The sequence below is a fragment of the Ahaetulla prasina genome, chromosome 2 (assembly GCF_028640845.1).
Source record: "Ahaetulla prasina isolate Xishuangbanna chromosome 2, ASM2864084v1, whole genome shotgun sequence".
In the NCBI taxonomy this organism is placed as follows: domain Eukaryota; kingdom Metazoa; phylum Chordata; class Lepidosauria; order Squamata; family Colubridae; genus Ahaetulla; species Ahaetulla prasina.
This window is the reverse complement of record NC_080540.1, coordinates 270,694,345-270,710,067: the sequence shown is the minus strand read 5'-3', so window position 1 is coordinate 270,710,067 and position 15,723 is coordinate 270,694,345.

Genomic DNA, 15,723 nt, shown 5'->3' with positions numbered 1-15,723 from the left:
TTTGGGCTTCTAGTATATCTCTTTTAAGGTTTTAAATGCAGTTCTCAAACAAACAAAAATGTTATACATTCTTTATGTACCACTAAATTCATCTTTTATATTTAAACAAGGCCTATTTGTTTTGTTCTTTAATTATTCATTAGTCTTAGGTTTTTACACAAGTTTAAGGACACTTAGATATCGGTGCCTTGTAAGCACTATGTATTTTTAATAAATGTATGAATGCGGCTAATTCTGACATTCACAGGATTAATACAGATGTTTTCCATACTTTGGAAAATAATAATTCAGAGAAGGAAAATAAATTTGGAGTAGTGTCAACAGTTTAACTGTCATCAGCCTTGCATTCTGTATTTTTATGTTGAATTTTAATACAATGACAATAGTTCAAATAGAAGCTTTAAGAATCGTAATGCATATCAATCCTAAGAACACCTACTAAGATAACTGACTAAATTTCAGATCAAGAAAAGAAATGTGTCATTGACAGACATGGGGTGAGAAAAGTCAATAGTAATGGCCTACTGCAGTGATAGTCAATTCTCAACCTGCATATAATTCAGGGGTGAAATGCTCCCAGTTCGGACCGAATCACTCAATCTGATAGTGATGGCGGTGGGTGGTTCGGAGAACAGATAGCAAAAAACCCTGCCCAACCCCCATGCCCAACTGAGCTGCGCAATCATCAGATGTTTTTTTTAAAAAAATCTAAATGCATTTTTTCTTCGGCTGAAAAAATGCTTTTAAAAGTTTAAAAAAAGCCTCTGATGATCGCGTGGCTCAGCTGGGATTGTCAGAGCCTTTTAAAAGCATTTTTTCTACAACCTTTTCAGCCAAAGAGGTTGTAGACAAAATGCTTTTAACAGGCTCCTCTGACGATCCCAGCTGAGTTGCCTGATCGTCAGAGGCTTTTTTTTTCTTTTAAAGGCAAAAGAAATGCTTTTAAAAGAAAACAAAAGCCTCTGACGATAATCCCTTTAATATTGTAAGCCACCAAGGACTACCAGAGCATCATTCATCTTTAGCAGACTGCAAGATCCAGTCCAAATCCAATGTGTAGAAGGTTACTTCATTTACTGCTTGTAGGAGCCTATTCTGAAAAGTCAACACAGTTTAAAGATGTCATAATGTACACTACAACAGCTGTACCCTTACTGAAAACCTGGTCATACCCTGGTTTGATGAAAATCACAAGACAATTTCAACAGCCCTCCAGGCCAAGAACAAGGCCTATGCAGACTGACAGAATGATCCATCATCTGTCTCAAAGAAAGACAAGTTTAAACGCCTGCTGTTCAAAGTACAGGCAAAACCTCAAGTAACACAGAACAAGTTGTGGCAGAGAAAGGCTGTGAGCTGGTGGAGTTATGCAGACATGCGTGCCACCAGAGAGTTTATTTAGTGCCATAAAGCAATTTATGGACCTTCTAAATCAGGATGTTCCCTCTTGCTGTCATCTGATGGGCCAAGCCTTATCAAAGACCAGAAAGGACTGAAAACTTGCTGGGCTGAACACTTTTCTAACCTACTCAGTAGACTATCCACAGTTGATCACAGCAGATTCCTCAGCAGCCAGTCTTGGTTGCCCTAGACGAGACTCCTTCTACTTATGGGACCAAGAAAGCAATCTTACAAATGAACTTAAATAAAACAACAGGGCAGGATGGCATTCTTGCTGAATTCTACAAAGCACTAAAGCTTTGCACATTGAAGAAGTTTCAAGATATCATGGAAGACATTTGGTCCATAGAGGGGATGCCTGACAACTTCCCCAATGTGGTCGTTGAGGCTCTCTATAAAAATAAGGCAAGGAAATGAGATTGTAGAAACTACAGAGGTCTCTTACTGTTATACAAATACCAAGAACCAAAAATCACTGTTGACAATACCCAGCAGAAAAGAGAACTATCAGAGGTAAAAGCAAAACACTTAGAAAATAACATTTCTATTTGTCTAGCTTGTTTTCTCTAGATCTGTTGTAGGGAAGTCACTCCTACCTTAGTAAATGTTCTCATATTTCGAAACTAAGCAAAAAAATTTAAAGATGGTTTAAGACAGTGACCTTTTCTCTTTTATTATAAGGAAGCAGAGCTTCTTAGCAATATTCATGGAACTTTCCACCATTAGGAAAAAGGTGTAAAAACATACAACAATGGATTATTGGAAGATTTCCTGTATAAAGTTAAAAAATGGGCAGGAGCTGAGACGGTAAATTAAGGACTCATGGACTATAACCTGAGATTGCACAATGAACAAAGCACATTGCTACATAAGTGTTAAGCAGCTTATCTGTTGTGTTTAAATACTTCTATGAATGGTTGGTTTTACAGCCAGAAGCTGCAAGTAACAGAGAAAATATATTAGAGAAACAGAACCAAATTACTCTTTATCTTATATCCTTACAAAGGACTCTCTGCCTCCATGAATTCAAGGGCATATAGAAGAGTAACAAGTAAAAAATTGATTAAATATAATGATACATTTGTTGGAATTAGGAACAGCAATCATAAATTCCTGACAGATGACAATGACAGTTGGGTCATTTCCAGGATATAAAACATAAAATCAACCCTGATTCCAGCACTTAGAACACATTGATTCCATTCATTATCTAATCCTTCTATTGTATTATTTAGCAAAATTAAAAGCATCAAATTGTATTTGATACTAATGGACCACTAGTGGAACGGAAGTAGGGAGAAACTGTGTAACAGACTGGGTACCATTTAGAGAGAGGAGATAGGGAAAAAACTAATTATGTAACATTGATCACTGTAGAACACAATTAAAATACATTTACCGTGAGAAAAAAATTGCTAACTATCCCTGTTCCTTCAGTTTTCCTTTCTGTTTAACGTATCTCTAACATTCTGTCATTCATGCTTTACCTTCCCATGTGGTACCTTCAAACTCCGGTGACTACTTCCATTCACTTTTAAAGCAGTCATTCTTAGGCTGGAAATAGTGCTGTTCAAGCCAAAATGGCTTTAGATTTTTTTTCAGTGTCCATTTATTTTCAGGTTGGCCTCAGCAGCCAGATGCATCTCACTGGGCTATTTGCTTCAAAGCTCAGATGTTGCAACAGAAACGTTGGATATATATGCTTCCAGCTAAGATCAGTTATTGCTACAGTTACTCTATCAGTTTTCATATCTCTCTCACCTCACTTTCCTCGCATTTCCGATTCTTAAAAGACTCTGGCTTCTGCTGACATTATTGTAAGAAGAGCCAGTTCCTTTTCTGTAACTGCAGCTTCCTAGAGTTCCAGCAGCACCCAGCAATTTCCTGTCACACAATAGTATTATAGGGACAGTCCCAAATTGCTATTTGCATCAGAAAGATGGAGCAGCAAAAGCAATCCATCTTGATCATGTCATGACTCTCAAGTCAGCTTCCCCAAATAAGAAACGTTGAAGAACATGCATTATAGCTGAAGCAGTTTCAGTCACAAGGCATGGTTTCTGCATTTGGGGTGAGTACATTCTAAGTTTTTGTACCAATGTGAGGTACTTTCAGATTGTGGGGTTAGGGTACCTTATTTAGAACCACGAAAAGACATGGCATTGCTGGTGTTTCAAAAAGAAGCCAGGATCTTAAATGAATGAATGAGACTGCATATCCTCCTACAAAAATCCTTTTTGCAAAGCAACCATGAGATAGCCGATGAAAAGCAGATAGTGCAAAATAATTATTGCTTTGTAATTTGACCTATCCAATAGTCACCAACTGGATCATTATTCTTAAAACGAAAGATCTTTGAAAATAAAAGTACCTGATTCAATTCCAATGATCCTGGTTGCAAAATCTAATAAAAAGAAAATACATTGCCGGCTGTCAATATTCTGATATATTTTTTTTTGTCAAATCTTCTTTGGGCATTTATTTCACATCTGAAATCAATTGTATTCTGCAAAGATTCTTGCATTACTGTAAGAGCCACAATGAGAGTATGGTTTGTTCTTCTAAGCCAGAATCGGTGATTGAAATGCTGCTTGGGAGCAAGTTGTTTACTCCTAGGAAATAACAAATCATACTAGGGGTTGTATTTAATGTGACAGCTAATTATAATTGATAGATCTATCACATTGTGTGTGTGAGAGAGAGATGCAGTTTAATATCTACTGAGCACACAGTGAAATAAAATGCACATTTCACTTTCATTCTGAAAGTCCTCTGCAAATACAATTTATTTATTTATTTTTATTTATTTATTTATTTATTTGTCATAACAATATATACAAGCGTTACATAAAAGGTTATAAATATATGAACGTATATATGAGGAGAAATGAGGTACTAAAAACGTGTATATACATAGGGAAAGAAACAGTAGGACAGGAACGGTAGGCACGTTTGTGCTCTTATGCACGCCCCTTTAGAGTCCTCTTAGGAAAGTGGTGAGGTCAACCGTGGACAGTTTTTGAGTGAAACCTTTGGGGTTATGAGAAGAAACCACAGAGTCAGGTAATGCATTCCAAGTATATACAATTCTGTTACAGAAATCGTGTTTTCTGCAATCTAAACTGGAGCAGTTGACATTGAGTTTGAATCTGTTTGTAGCTCTTGTGATATTGTTATTGAAACTAAAAAAGTCATTGACAGGAAGGACATTACAACGGATGATTTTATATGCTAAACCCAGATCCAGTCGAAGGCGACGAAGTTCCAAGTTTTCTAGACCCAAGATATCAAGTCTGGTGGAATAAGGTATTTTATTAGTTTCAGAGGAATGGAGAATTCTTCTCGTAAAATACCTTTGGACACGCTCAACTGTGTTGATGTCAGATATATGGTAAGGGTTCCAGACAGGAGAGCAGTAATCAAGAATTGGCCTAACAAATGTTTTATATGCTCTGGTCAGTAGCATGGTGTTTTTTGAAAAGAAGCTACGTAAAATTAAGTTGACAACTCTTAGAGCCTTCTTAGCTATGTAGTTGCAGTGGGCTTTGGAACTTAAATCGTTAGATGTAAAAACTCCAAGGTCTTTGACAGGGTGGGGTCATCTGCGAGGCAATGTCCATCAAGCATGTACTTTGTGATTGGGTTCTTTCTTCCAATGTGCAAGACTGAGCATTTACTGGTTGAAATTTGTAGTTGCCAAATTTTAGACCAGGCAGATAGATGATCAAGGTCCTTTTGAATTGTGGATGCATTGTCAGTGGTGTTGAAAAGTTTGACATCATCAGCAAAGAGAACACAGTTACTTGAAATATCAATACAAAGATCATTTATATATATTATAAAGAGAGTAGGTCCAAGAACGCTGCCTTGAGGAACACCACTCTTGACAGGAACAGGATTTGAAAGAGCATTACCAATTTTAACTATTTGTTGTCTGTTTGACAAAAAAGCAGATATCCAGTGGTGTAAGGGTCCTGAAATGCCATAGGATTTTAATTTTAGGAGAAGTTTATCATGTACTACTGAGTCAAAAGCTTTGCAGAAGTCTATGTATATTGCATCTATTGATTTACCTAGATCAAGATTTGTAGGCCATAGGTTTTACAGTAGAAGTTGTAGATTGCATGATAATTTTTCCTGAAGCCAAATTGTTTTTTTGAGAGAAGGTTGTGCATTTCTAAGTGTAAGGTAATGGATTGGTTGATGATGGATTCCATAACCTTGCAGGCGACGCAACATAGGGAGATAGGTCTATAATTATCAACTAAGCTGGGGTCGCCTTTTTTGAAAACTGGAATGACTGTGGCTAGCGACCAGAGACTGGGAAGGGAACTGGTTCTAAAGGCTATATTAAAGATTATACTTAGGGTTCTGCTAGATTACTAGAGAGTTTTTAAAAGTAAGCACAAAGACCATCAGGTCCAATGGATAGAGATGGCTTCAATTTACTTAGAGCTTTACCAACATTTTCTTCTGTAAAATCAACAATTGTTAAGTTGTCATGCTCATTGATTGTACAAATTTGGAATGTTGGATGAGTGCCATCACTGTTGACAAAAACTGATGCAAAGAATTTATTAAAGAGGTTTGCTCTAGATTCTTCAGCATTGTATTCATTGCCATCAGGATCTTTTAGAGGTGGCATGCGTCTAGAGTTTTTAAGCTTGTTGATGTCAAAATTATAGAAGGCACGACTGGTATTTGTGCAGAAGATCCTCTTCTTGCTTGGTGTGGTAATTTGTGCATTCAGTTTTATTTGGTTGCATATAGTTCTGTAGCGTTTTTAAAATTAGCTACATAGCCCTTTTGTTTCTTTTCCAGAGGATCTTTTAGATTGAAGCTTTTTTATTGATATGGGTAGTTTGCTTTTCCTAATCTTGATGGTAGTTAGTGGTACATATAGTTCGATGACTCTGTTGATTTCGAGTAGAAAAACTCTATAGTGGTCTTCAGCAGTTATACAGGTTGAGAACAGATTTTGCCAGTCTAGAAATGAAAGATCATTGTTTATAGAGTCATAATTGGCTTTTTTGAAGTTGTAAATGGGAATGCTATTGATATGATGGTTAAAGTCACAACGTATATTAAGATGGAAGTCAATCATGCAATGATCACTGTTGGAAAAGGGTTCTCTTATTTGTAGTCCATAAATGGTATTGTTATTGTTGCAGAAGATGAGGTCAAGGCAGTTGTTTAGTCTTGTATTATTGGTTACAAGTTGTTCAAGACCTAGGTTAGTAACAGCGTTGTATATTGTTGTGTGGATTGGATCAGTTGTACTTTCGTTAGTTATCCAGTTGATGAGAGGTAAATTTAGGTCACCCAGGAAGATGAGTGGATATGGGCAAGAGGCAGCCCAAGTTAGTAATGAGGTTAAAATATTAGCATGAGTAATATCGTAGTCGGGGGCTCTGTAGCATAGAATGAATCAAGTGCGGTATTAGATGATAGATCACATACAATAGTTTCAGGAAGAGAAAGTTTGTGGGCAACTTGTATGTTTTTAGATTAAGTGACTTTTATAGAAAATAGCCACTCCACCACCTCTTCGGTTTTCACGATCTGAACGGTGAACTTGATATTCTTTGTTTAAAATGATGGAATCAGGGATGGAAGAGATTAGCCATGTTTCAAATAAATATAATGTCAAATGTACCACTGTTTAGCAGGAGGATAAATTCAGGTAATTTGTTAAGAATACTTCTTGCATTCATCAATTTACATTTAAAATCTGTAGAAAGAGGTGTTAAAGAGGTAAGAGGCGTGCATACCTAGTTTTGAATGTTAGTTGGTTGAGGATATGTATAACTGGTGGTTGTATTGGAGGTTGGATGGGTGGATGGAAGTTTTGGGTAGTGAGTGCTTGGATGTTGGGTACTAGACTGTTTGTTGATAAGGTTTGTTGGATGGATGGTTGAAAGGCTGGTTGGAAGGTTGGTTGGATGGATGAACGGATGGCTGGTTGAATAGTTTGTTGGATAGCTGTACGGATGGCTGGTTGAATGGTTTGTTCGATGGCTGATTGGATGACAGTTTCGATGGATGGTTGGGTGATGGGTACTTGATTGGTTGTTGGATGGCTGGTTGGATGTTATGGGTGATGGGGGTTTGGTGGTGAATTTTGATTGAAGGATTTAATTTTAATGCAATTGGCACGGTAATCAATATATAGGTTTGATTCACCATTATCTTGTCTTCGTTTAAGCTCAGTGCGGAGTTCACGAGAACGTATCCGCTGCAGGAAAGATAGATCAGGGCGTGATCTAAGTTTACTGTAGGCAGGATTAGATTTAGCAATAGAGTTGATGGTATATATGAACTTACGTTTGCTGTTCTCGCTTATGCAGATGACTCTGCAGAATCTTGGTGCTATTGATCCGTCACTGTTTTTATATTCAGGACCATCTCTGGAGACTGAAATAATTTCATTTGGGGAGATGGATGATGAATTATAATTTCCAATTAAGTTTTGAATTTTGGTGATATCGGATTCATTTGTGTTATCTAGACCAAATAATATTGCATTATTTATTTTTTGGCCTCTCGCTAAGGCAACACTAATTAGTTGGTCAGTAGTAAATTGTTGTTTAGGTAGGGTTGAAGGATCAGTATTATGTAAAGGTAGATGAGTTGGGAAGAGATTTAGATCAGTCGAGAAATCATTTTTTTGTGTTGTAATTTGTTTTATCAGATTGGTGAAGCTTTGTTCTATAACTGATAGGATTTTTTTTTCTAAGTTTTGTTCAATGGCTAGTATTCTTTTTCTAGGTTTTGTTCAATAGCAAGTATTCTTTTTTCCAAGTTTAGTTCAATTGTAGCTATTATTCTTGCTTCTAAGTTTTTATCAGAGTTGGATTTTTTGGCTGGCATAGTGATAGATAGATAGATATATTTAATATTATTATTTTAAATAAATTATGTGATAAGTAATGAAGAAGTATCTTTCTTATTATTTCTATTTTAATTATTGAATAATTTTATAATTATTTTAATTATTGAATAATTTTATAATTATTCGATAATTGAGGAAGTATCTTTTCTAAAACAATCTTTCTCAATTACTATTTCACTCTCTTTCACTTACACTGGAATAAATTTGGAGTAGGGATACTGGAGGTGCAGAGAAGGAAGTGATGTGAAAATGGAGTAAGCAGGATAGCAATTGTGGATGCTGTGATCCACTATGTTTATGGTGGAGATTGGTGGGAGATTTAAAAAGACCTTTGGGTATGGAGGAGGAAGTAGAGTGGGCGGTGGCGGCGGCTGTTAGAATCGCTGCTTGAATAGCTGTTTGCCGGTCGTGGGGACACCGGCAGCTGGGGGGGCGGCAGCAGCAGCCTCACTAATCCGGATCTCCTGAGTCCACTGGGCCACCAGAGAAGAATCAGTGGGGCCAGGGGGTGGTCTGACGGCTGTCAGAATGCGGATGCGGCGTGGGTCAGCGGCGGGCGGCGGCAGCGGCTGTTTGAATCAGCTGTTTGGCGGTCGTGTGCCCACCGGCAGCGGAGGGGGCGGCTGCAGCAGCAGCCCCTCAAATCCAGATCTTCTGAGTTCACCGGGCCACCAGAGAAGAATCAGCGGGCCAGGCGGTGGTCCGACGGCTGTCAGAATGCGGATGCGCGTGGGTCAGCGGCGGGCGGCGGCAGCGGCTGTTTGAATCAGCTGTTTGGCGGTCGTGTGCCCACCGGCAGCGGAGGGGCGGCTGCAGCAGCAGCCCTCAAATCCAGATCTTCTGAGTTCACCGGGCCACCAGAGAAGAATCAGCGGGCCAGGCGGTGGTCCGACGGCTGTCAGAATGCGGATGCGGCGTGGGTCAGCGGTGGGCGGCGGCGGTTGTTTGAATCAGCTGTTTGGCGGTCGAGTGCCCACCGGCAGCGGAGGCGGCTGCAGCAGCAGCCCTCAAACCGGATCTTCTGAGTTCACCGGGCCACCAGAGGTGAACAGCGGGCCGGCGGTTGACCAACGGTCGTCCGTATCCCGCAGCAGTGAGGGATGGGGCGGCAGACGCCAAATCAGGATCTACTGAATCCACTAAGGTCGTCTGAGTCCTGGTAGCGGTGAGGGGGGCGGCGGCAGTGGCAGCCGCACAGATCAGGTCTCCTGAATCCACTCGGTCAATTATTTAAGCGGTTATTTGATCACTCAGATTTAGGTTAGATTTCTGAGAGCAGCCGTTACAAGATGGAAGTGGTAACGGCAGTTGAGTGGTAGTTGCCGGTGGTTTTGGAGGAGCGGTAAGCTAAAATTATCACTCTTGAAATATATCGTAGGGATCCTCAGGACCTCGTTTAATTGGGGATACCTGTTTATCCTGGTAGCGAGGGATATTTAAGCAAAAGATGTCATTTGACAATAGGTCTCAGAGGAGCTTCCCTCTTTATCAGCTGCTCTCGTGCTCACCGGAACCCAATTTGATACTTTTATATTTGGAGAAACCCTTCTTCTAATTCACGCCCTCTTGGATCTTTCTTTTAAGGTGTCCTCAGCTAAGAAATGGCTGGTCAGTACAGGTGAAGAAGTACTGGTATAGAATATTCTTAGCAAAATTGACTCCTCTGGAACCTACTTATGTATTTTTTCAGTAGCAAAGACTTTTTCATTCTCCCAAGGCTTTCATACAACACTGTAATCTTTAACACGCTTGTTGATCTTTTTTTCTTAGCTTTAATATTTCTGCTATAACAACTGAATGCAGAATAAAACCTAGAGATCCAAAGGGAAAGGAGGGAGTACCCAGCAACTGCAAGGGACTATTGTCAACCAAGTCAGTGACTGGAATACAATATGTTGGTATTAAAGGTCAGTACAGGTAGTCCTTGATTTATGACTATAATTGAGCCCAACATTTCCATTGCTAAGCAAGACATTTTTAAGTAGTTCCTTTTAAAAGGAAAATTGTGCAGGCAAATTCTGATGGTTTGCTGCCAAATTTCAGCAGAGGAAATTGAGTCTGCAAGGTGACCTACAATTTTAGCAGCTAAGCTATGTAACAGAGCTTTGAAATGGTTGTCAAGAATAGTTATTCCATATTATAAATCCCAAATGCCTCCTCAATGTGGAGGTTAGTAGAGTACAGCAGGAATTCCTGTAACTTGGCTACCTTTATCCAGCCATTAAATTTTAAAAGTAATAGAAAACTCAATCCCTTCTCCATTTTAAATATTCTTGATCCATCAGCACCTGAACATAATTATACGCAAGGCATTCTCAAAATAAAATTTATTGGGTAACTTTGTCATATGTTCTTTTAATGCTGTTGGAATTATCCCCATGAACACAAAGCCAAACAAGAATGTATGGCCAGAAACTAAAACAAAGGAAGCTCATGAAGAACAATACTTGGCCCCTAAAGCGATACAGGTGCTCAGCAAGCTAAGATGAGATCATTTGAGAAGTGCCAGCTGGTGATGGGATAACATGACAATTGTTGTAAACATTAATGAACAACAATCAAGACCAAAACTAGAAGCCAAGGTCCAAGCACCACCCTGTGGCTTCCAGATGTTCAAAGGACAGGGGCTAAGGATTTTGCAAATAACAAACCCTATAATCAGAAACTGCAGAACATTGCAAAATCGATTTCTTCCCTACAGTATATTATAATAATATAAGATTGTTGCCTGATGGAATGGAAAAAAATCACAATAGTATAGACTGTTAACAAGTCCCAGCCCAAATATTGCAGGATAAAGTTGGAGTCAACTCAACTTGACTGATCAGCATACGGCTTCCTTTAGACCTACAGAAATTAATAATTATGCTTCAGAAGACACAGCTGGATGTATCCATAAATGCAGTGAAGTATAAATAGTCAGCTTTCAGTCTTACCGGTTTTTGTACAAAGAATGGAAGAAAAATATCACAGCTGCCATCTTGACTGTTTTTTTTAAAAAAATCTCATCCTTTGGATGCTCTTGGACAGCAAATTATCATAGGCCAAACCTACTCAGTTTTGCCTTCACACTTTTTTGAGTGCTTTCAGATCTCTGAAATTAAGGCCTCTGTATTTTATGAAGACCTGTTTTTTCACTGCCGTTCTTATTCCTGTTGTTCTTCATTTCACTGGTGGGGAGTGACAGGTGAACCGTAGTGCAAAATGCAATAAGGCCCAATGCTACTTGAATCTGTGACAATCATTATTTATGCAGGGAGTGTAAGACTTCTCTGTTCATAAATATGCATAGCATAAAAAGCAGTCCTTTTTAAGTGAAAAAATACAGAATAAGAATGTGGAGACACAAGAAGACAATTTAAGGCAAGTTTACTAATATTACTGCACAGACCTCCTCTTGTGTTAGACAGACTTACAATAACATATTAATTAAAATCAGAACCTGTTCAAATTAATTCATTTCAATAATATTTACCAGGTATAGGACATCCCAGTTACTCTATACCCAATTATTTCCTAGGTTTCAAAATGTGCCTTTGAGCCCCAAAAACTTATTAATAATTTTTGGAAATATCTGAGAGATTAATGTGTCATTTTTATATTAAAACAGCAAAATTCAATGCTTAAGATACAATAAAAGATGAATATGTTCATAAAATAATGTAATTACAGCAAAGTAATTAAAAATTCAGGAAACCATGAGAAAAATGAAAGGGATCAACAGAAAAATCTGCTGATGTGTAGGTGTATGTGTATGTGCAGAAACTGAAAATCATAGCAAAAAAGGGACGTCATGACGTCCGCGTGGGTGGGCGGGGCTTCATGCAGTCAGCCCTACCATATTGCATGATCCGGATAGAACCGGATGAATTTCACCCCGATATGTATATGCAGTCCTCGACTTAACAATTCATTTAGTGACCTTTCAAAGTTACAATAACACTGAAAAAAGTGATTTATGGCAATTTTTCACATTTATTATTGCTGCAGCATCCCCATGATCATGTGATCAAAATTCAGATGCTTGGCAACTGACTCATATTTATGATCAGTGTCCCAGTGTCATGTGTTCACCTTTTGCGATCTTCTGACAAGCAAAGTCAATTCACTTAACAACTGTGTTACTAACTTAACAACTGCAGTGATTCACTTAACAACTGTGGCATGCACAGTCATAAAATGGGGCAAAACTCACTTAACTGTTTTGTTTAGCCACAGAAATTTTGGGTTCAATTGTGATTGTAAGCTGAGGGCTATAAGTATATGTATATGTTTATGTATATGTATATGTATACATATAATGTGTGTGGGTATAATACAAGTGTACATAACGTGCATGTGTCAGATAGAGTATAAGAGGGAGTTTCTATGCACACATGCAGACTCACTCACTCTTATTCCTCCCACCTGCAAAATGGTCTGAGGCCTTCACCAGAAAACAACCTCTCTTCTGGTAGTAAATATAGTTAATGAGCAAGGGAAGATGGCAGCTATGCCAAGCAAATTCACAGAATCTACCACGTTGTTGTGCACTGAGCTGTGAAAAAGGTAGGCTTTGATCAATAACAGAAAATAAATATTTTAGTCTCCAAACACACTGAAGTAAATAAATATTCTCAGTTGATTTCCAGTCAATATAACCACAAAGGGAAGATATAATTAAATCATTTCAGGGTCAGTTTCAGAGACTTTCTACTTCATCCACTAAAATAACAGATAACAGGGATAATATCTCTGAGTTGATCTAAACATGCCCCATTCCAGTCGTGTTCGCTGTAGCTCTCTTTCAATAATAATAAGCTACCAATTTTGTTTTAGGCCATGTACGAAGAGCTATAAAAAGCAAGGAGTGCCAAAACGTACTGTTCATTTCAAGACGAACTGGATTTGACCTTGGTTCTATTTAAAAAATAGTAGTAGGGATGCAATCTCCATTTAGTTTGTCAAGTTTATTTTGCCCATTATAGGCTAATTCATTAATTCTGTATAGCAGTTTAAATAATGCGAAAGATATACTGTATATATAGCCAATAATAAATTTACAAAAAAAATAGGGCATATATATTCCATTGATATTCCTTAGTTCCAGATAAACAAAACTTACAGCCAATATGTTCAGGAAGACTCAACACAGTACTGAATATGAGTCTTGATTATGTGACTGTATTTTCTTGGAAAAAATAAAGGACAAGCCTGACATCTCGAAAAAGAAATTGTGGACTGAAGACAGCTGCACAAAAATGAAAGTCAATAACTGCAGTGAAGAAGGAAGAGATGGCACACTGACAGTGGTAAAATCCTTCCCGGTTTGCCACCGGTTCTCTACCCATGGTGCACGCCAAACACATGCTGCGCGTGGAAAAAAGAGGCTTGGGAAGTTAAGTAGAATGGGCGGCGGGAAACAACTGTGCCGCGCGATTTAGATTCGCTAGAAAGCAGAAAATCCTGCTTCGAATTTAAATCGTGTAGCACAGCTGATCGTCGGAAATGCTGGTTCAGATGAACCGGTAGCTTTTTTTACTACTGGTTCATTCAAACCGGTAGCTTTTATCACTACCGATTCACCCGAACTGGTGCAAACCAGTAGCATTTTACCACTGCACACTGACCACCTCTTTGAACTTCTCCCAGTCAAGGAGTGGACAAGCCACAAGGAATCCAGACAGTTGCTCTTGAAAGGATACCACAAGACAGAGTCTCCAATAGATTTTGAGCACTAGAAGACGAGGGAATAGTCATCTTGCTCATACTATGGTCAATGCCTTTTGAAAACACACTAACTGTGCATAGTTTCTAATCATTTTTGGAAATTTCTTATTAACTACTTTTCAGCTATTATAAGTGGTTTGATCCAACAAGTTTGAAAACACCAGGTGAATGTGTCTTCAATTCTTAGTAAAAGATAATTTTAACTACAAGGTTAATTTTTTTAAAAAAAGTTTTTGAAATAACTGCAAAATGTTGATTAAAACTTTAATTTTATAATGCTACAAATAAGTAAGAATCCAGATAAATTTGAAATAAGGTTTTGGGATTAATTATAAAAATCCTTCTAGTGGTAAAATACTTTTATTTTGAATTTTTTAAAAAAATCATAAAATTGTTAAAAATTGGACACTAGAGGGAACTAGTGATTTCATTTAAAGGAGAAGAGCACATAAACTTGACTAAGAGTTACAGATTGGTGCAAAATATTTTAACATGATATACTGATACTTTCAAAAAATCATGTCAGAAATTAATGTTAACAATGTCAATCTGTCTTTATGGATAAACAGTGTCTAAAAGATGTAACGAAAGAGGAACAAGGCAGAGACTGAGTTAAAAGTGGACATGCAAATGATAGGCTACAGGAATGACATGGAAAAATATATTATATTGGACATAAAAAAGAAATTAGCTGATGTTTTAATAATTAAGCAGAGCATACAAAAGGGATGCGGTGGCTCAGGGGCTAGGACGTTGAGCTTGTCAATCGAAAGGTTGGCAGCTCAGCGGTTCGAATCCCTAGTGCTGCCGTGTAACGGGATGAGCTCCCGTTACTTGTCCCAGCTTCTGCCAACCTATCAGTTTCGAAAGCAAGTAAAAATGCAAGTAGAAAAAATAGGGACCACCTTTGGTGGGAAGGAAACTGTGTTCTATGCGCCTTTGGCGTTGAGTCATGCCGGCCACATGACCATGGAGACATCTTCAGACAGTGCTGGCTCTTTGGCTTTGAAACGGAGATGAGCACCGCCCCTTAGAGTCGGGAATAACTAGCACGTATGTGCGAGGGGAACCTTTACCTTTACCTTTATACAAACAATAAGCCGAGAGAAGAAATGATACACCAGCTCAGTTTAATTAGAATCTGTGACCTCTGACTAAAAGATTCTCTTCTTTAATCCCAGATGCATGAGAACTAGTCAAGAGTGTTCATAACTAAAAAAGGAAAAGGTAACAATCATGATCTTGACATAGATACATTCAAATATATATGTCACTAGTTACATTGCTAGACAGTTAGCATTTAGGTGCAATTTAAGATGCCAGTTATCACCTAAAAAATCTTCATGGTATAGGGTATTGAGGCACCACTTGTCTCCAGTTATTTGTGCCTATCCAATAAGATACACTAGGGACGATCTGGGTGCCTTCATTTAAACAATGCCACCTAATAGCATCCAGAGACATGCCTTCTCTGTCAATGTGTCTGCCCTCTGGCACAGCATCTCCTCAGAGGTGTGCATGGCTCCCACCCTACACGGTTCTATAAGTCTTTGAAAAAGTTCCTTTACTCCAGGCCTAAGGTTGTTGGTTGCTGGGCAATGTGTTTTGTTTTGTTTTTTGCAATGGGTGATGTTATTCAGGTGTACATGTTTTTTTAACCTCTTTGAACTATGTAAACTGCCCAGAGTCATTTGGGAGCTGGGTGGCCTTTCCAAAACTAT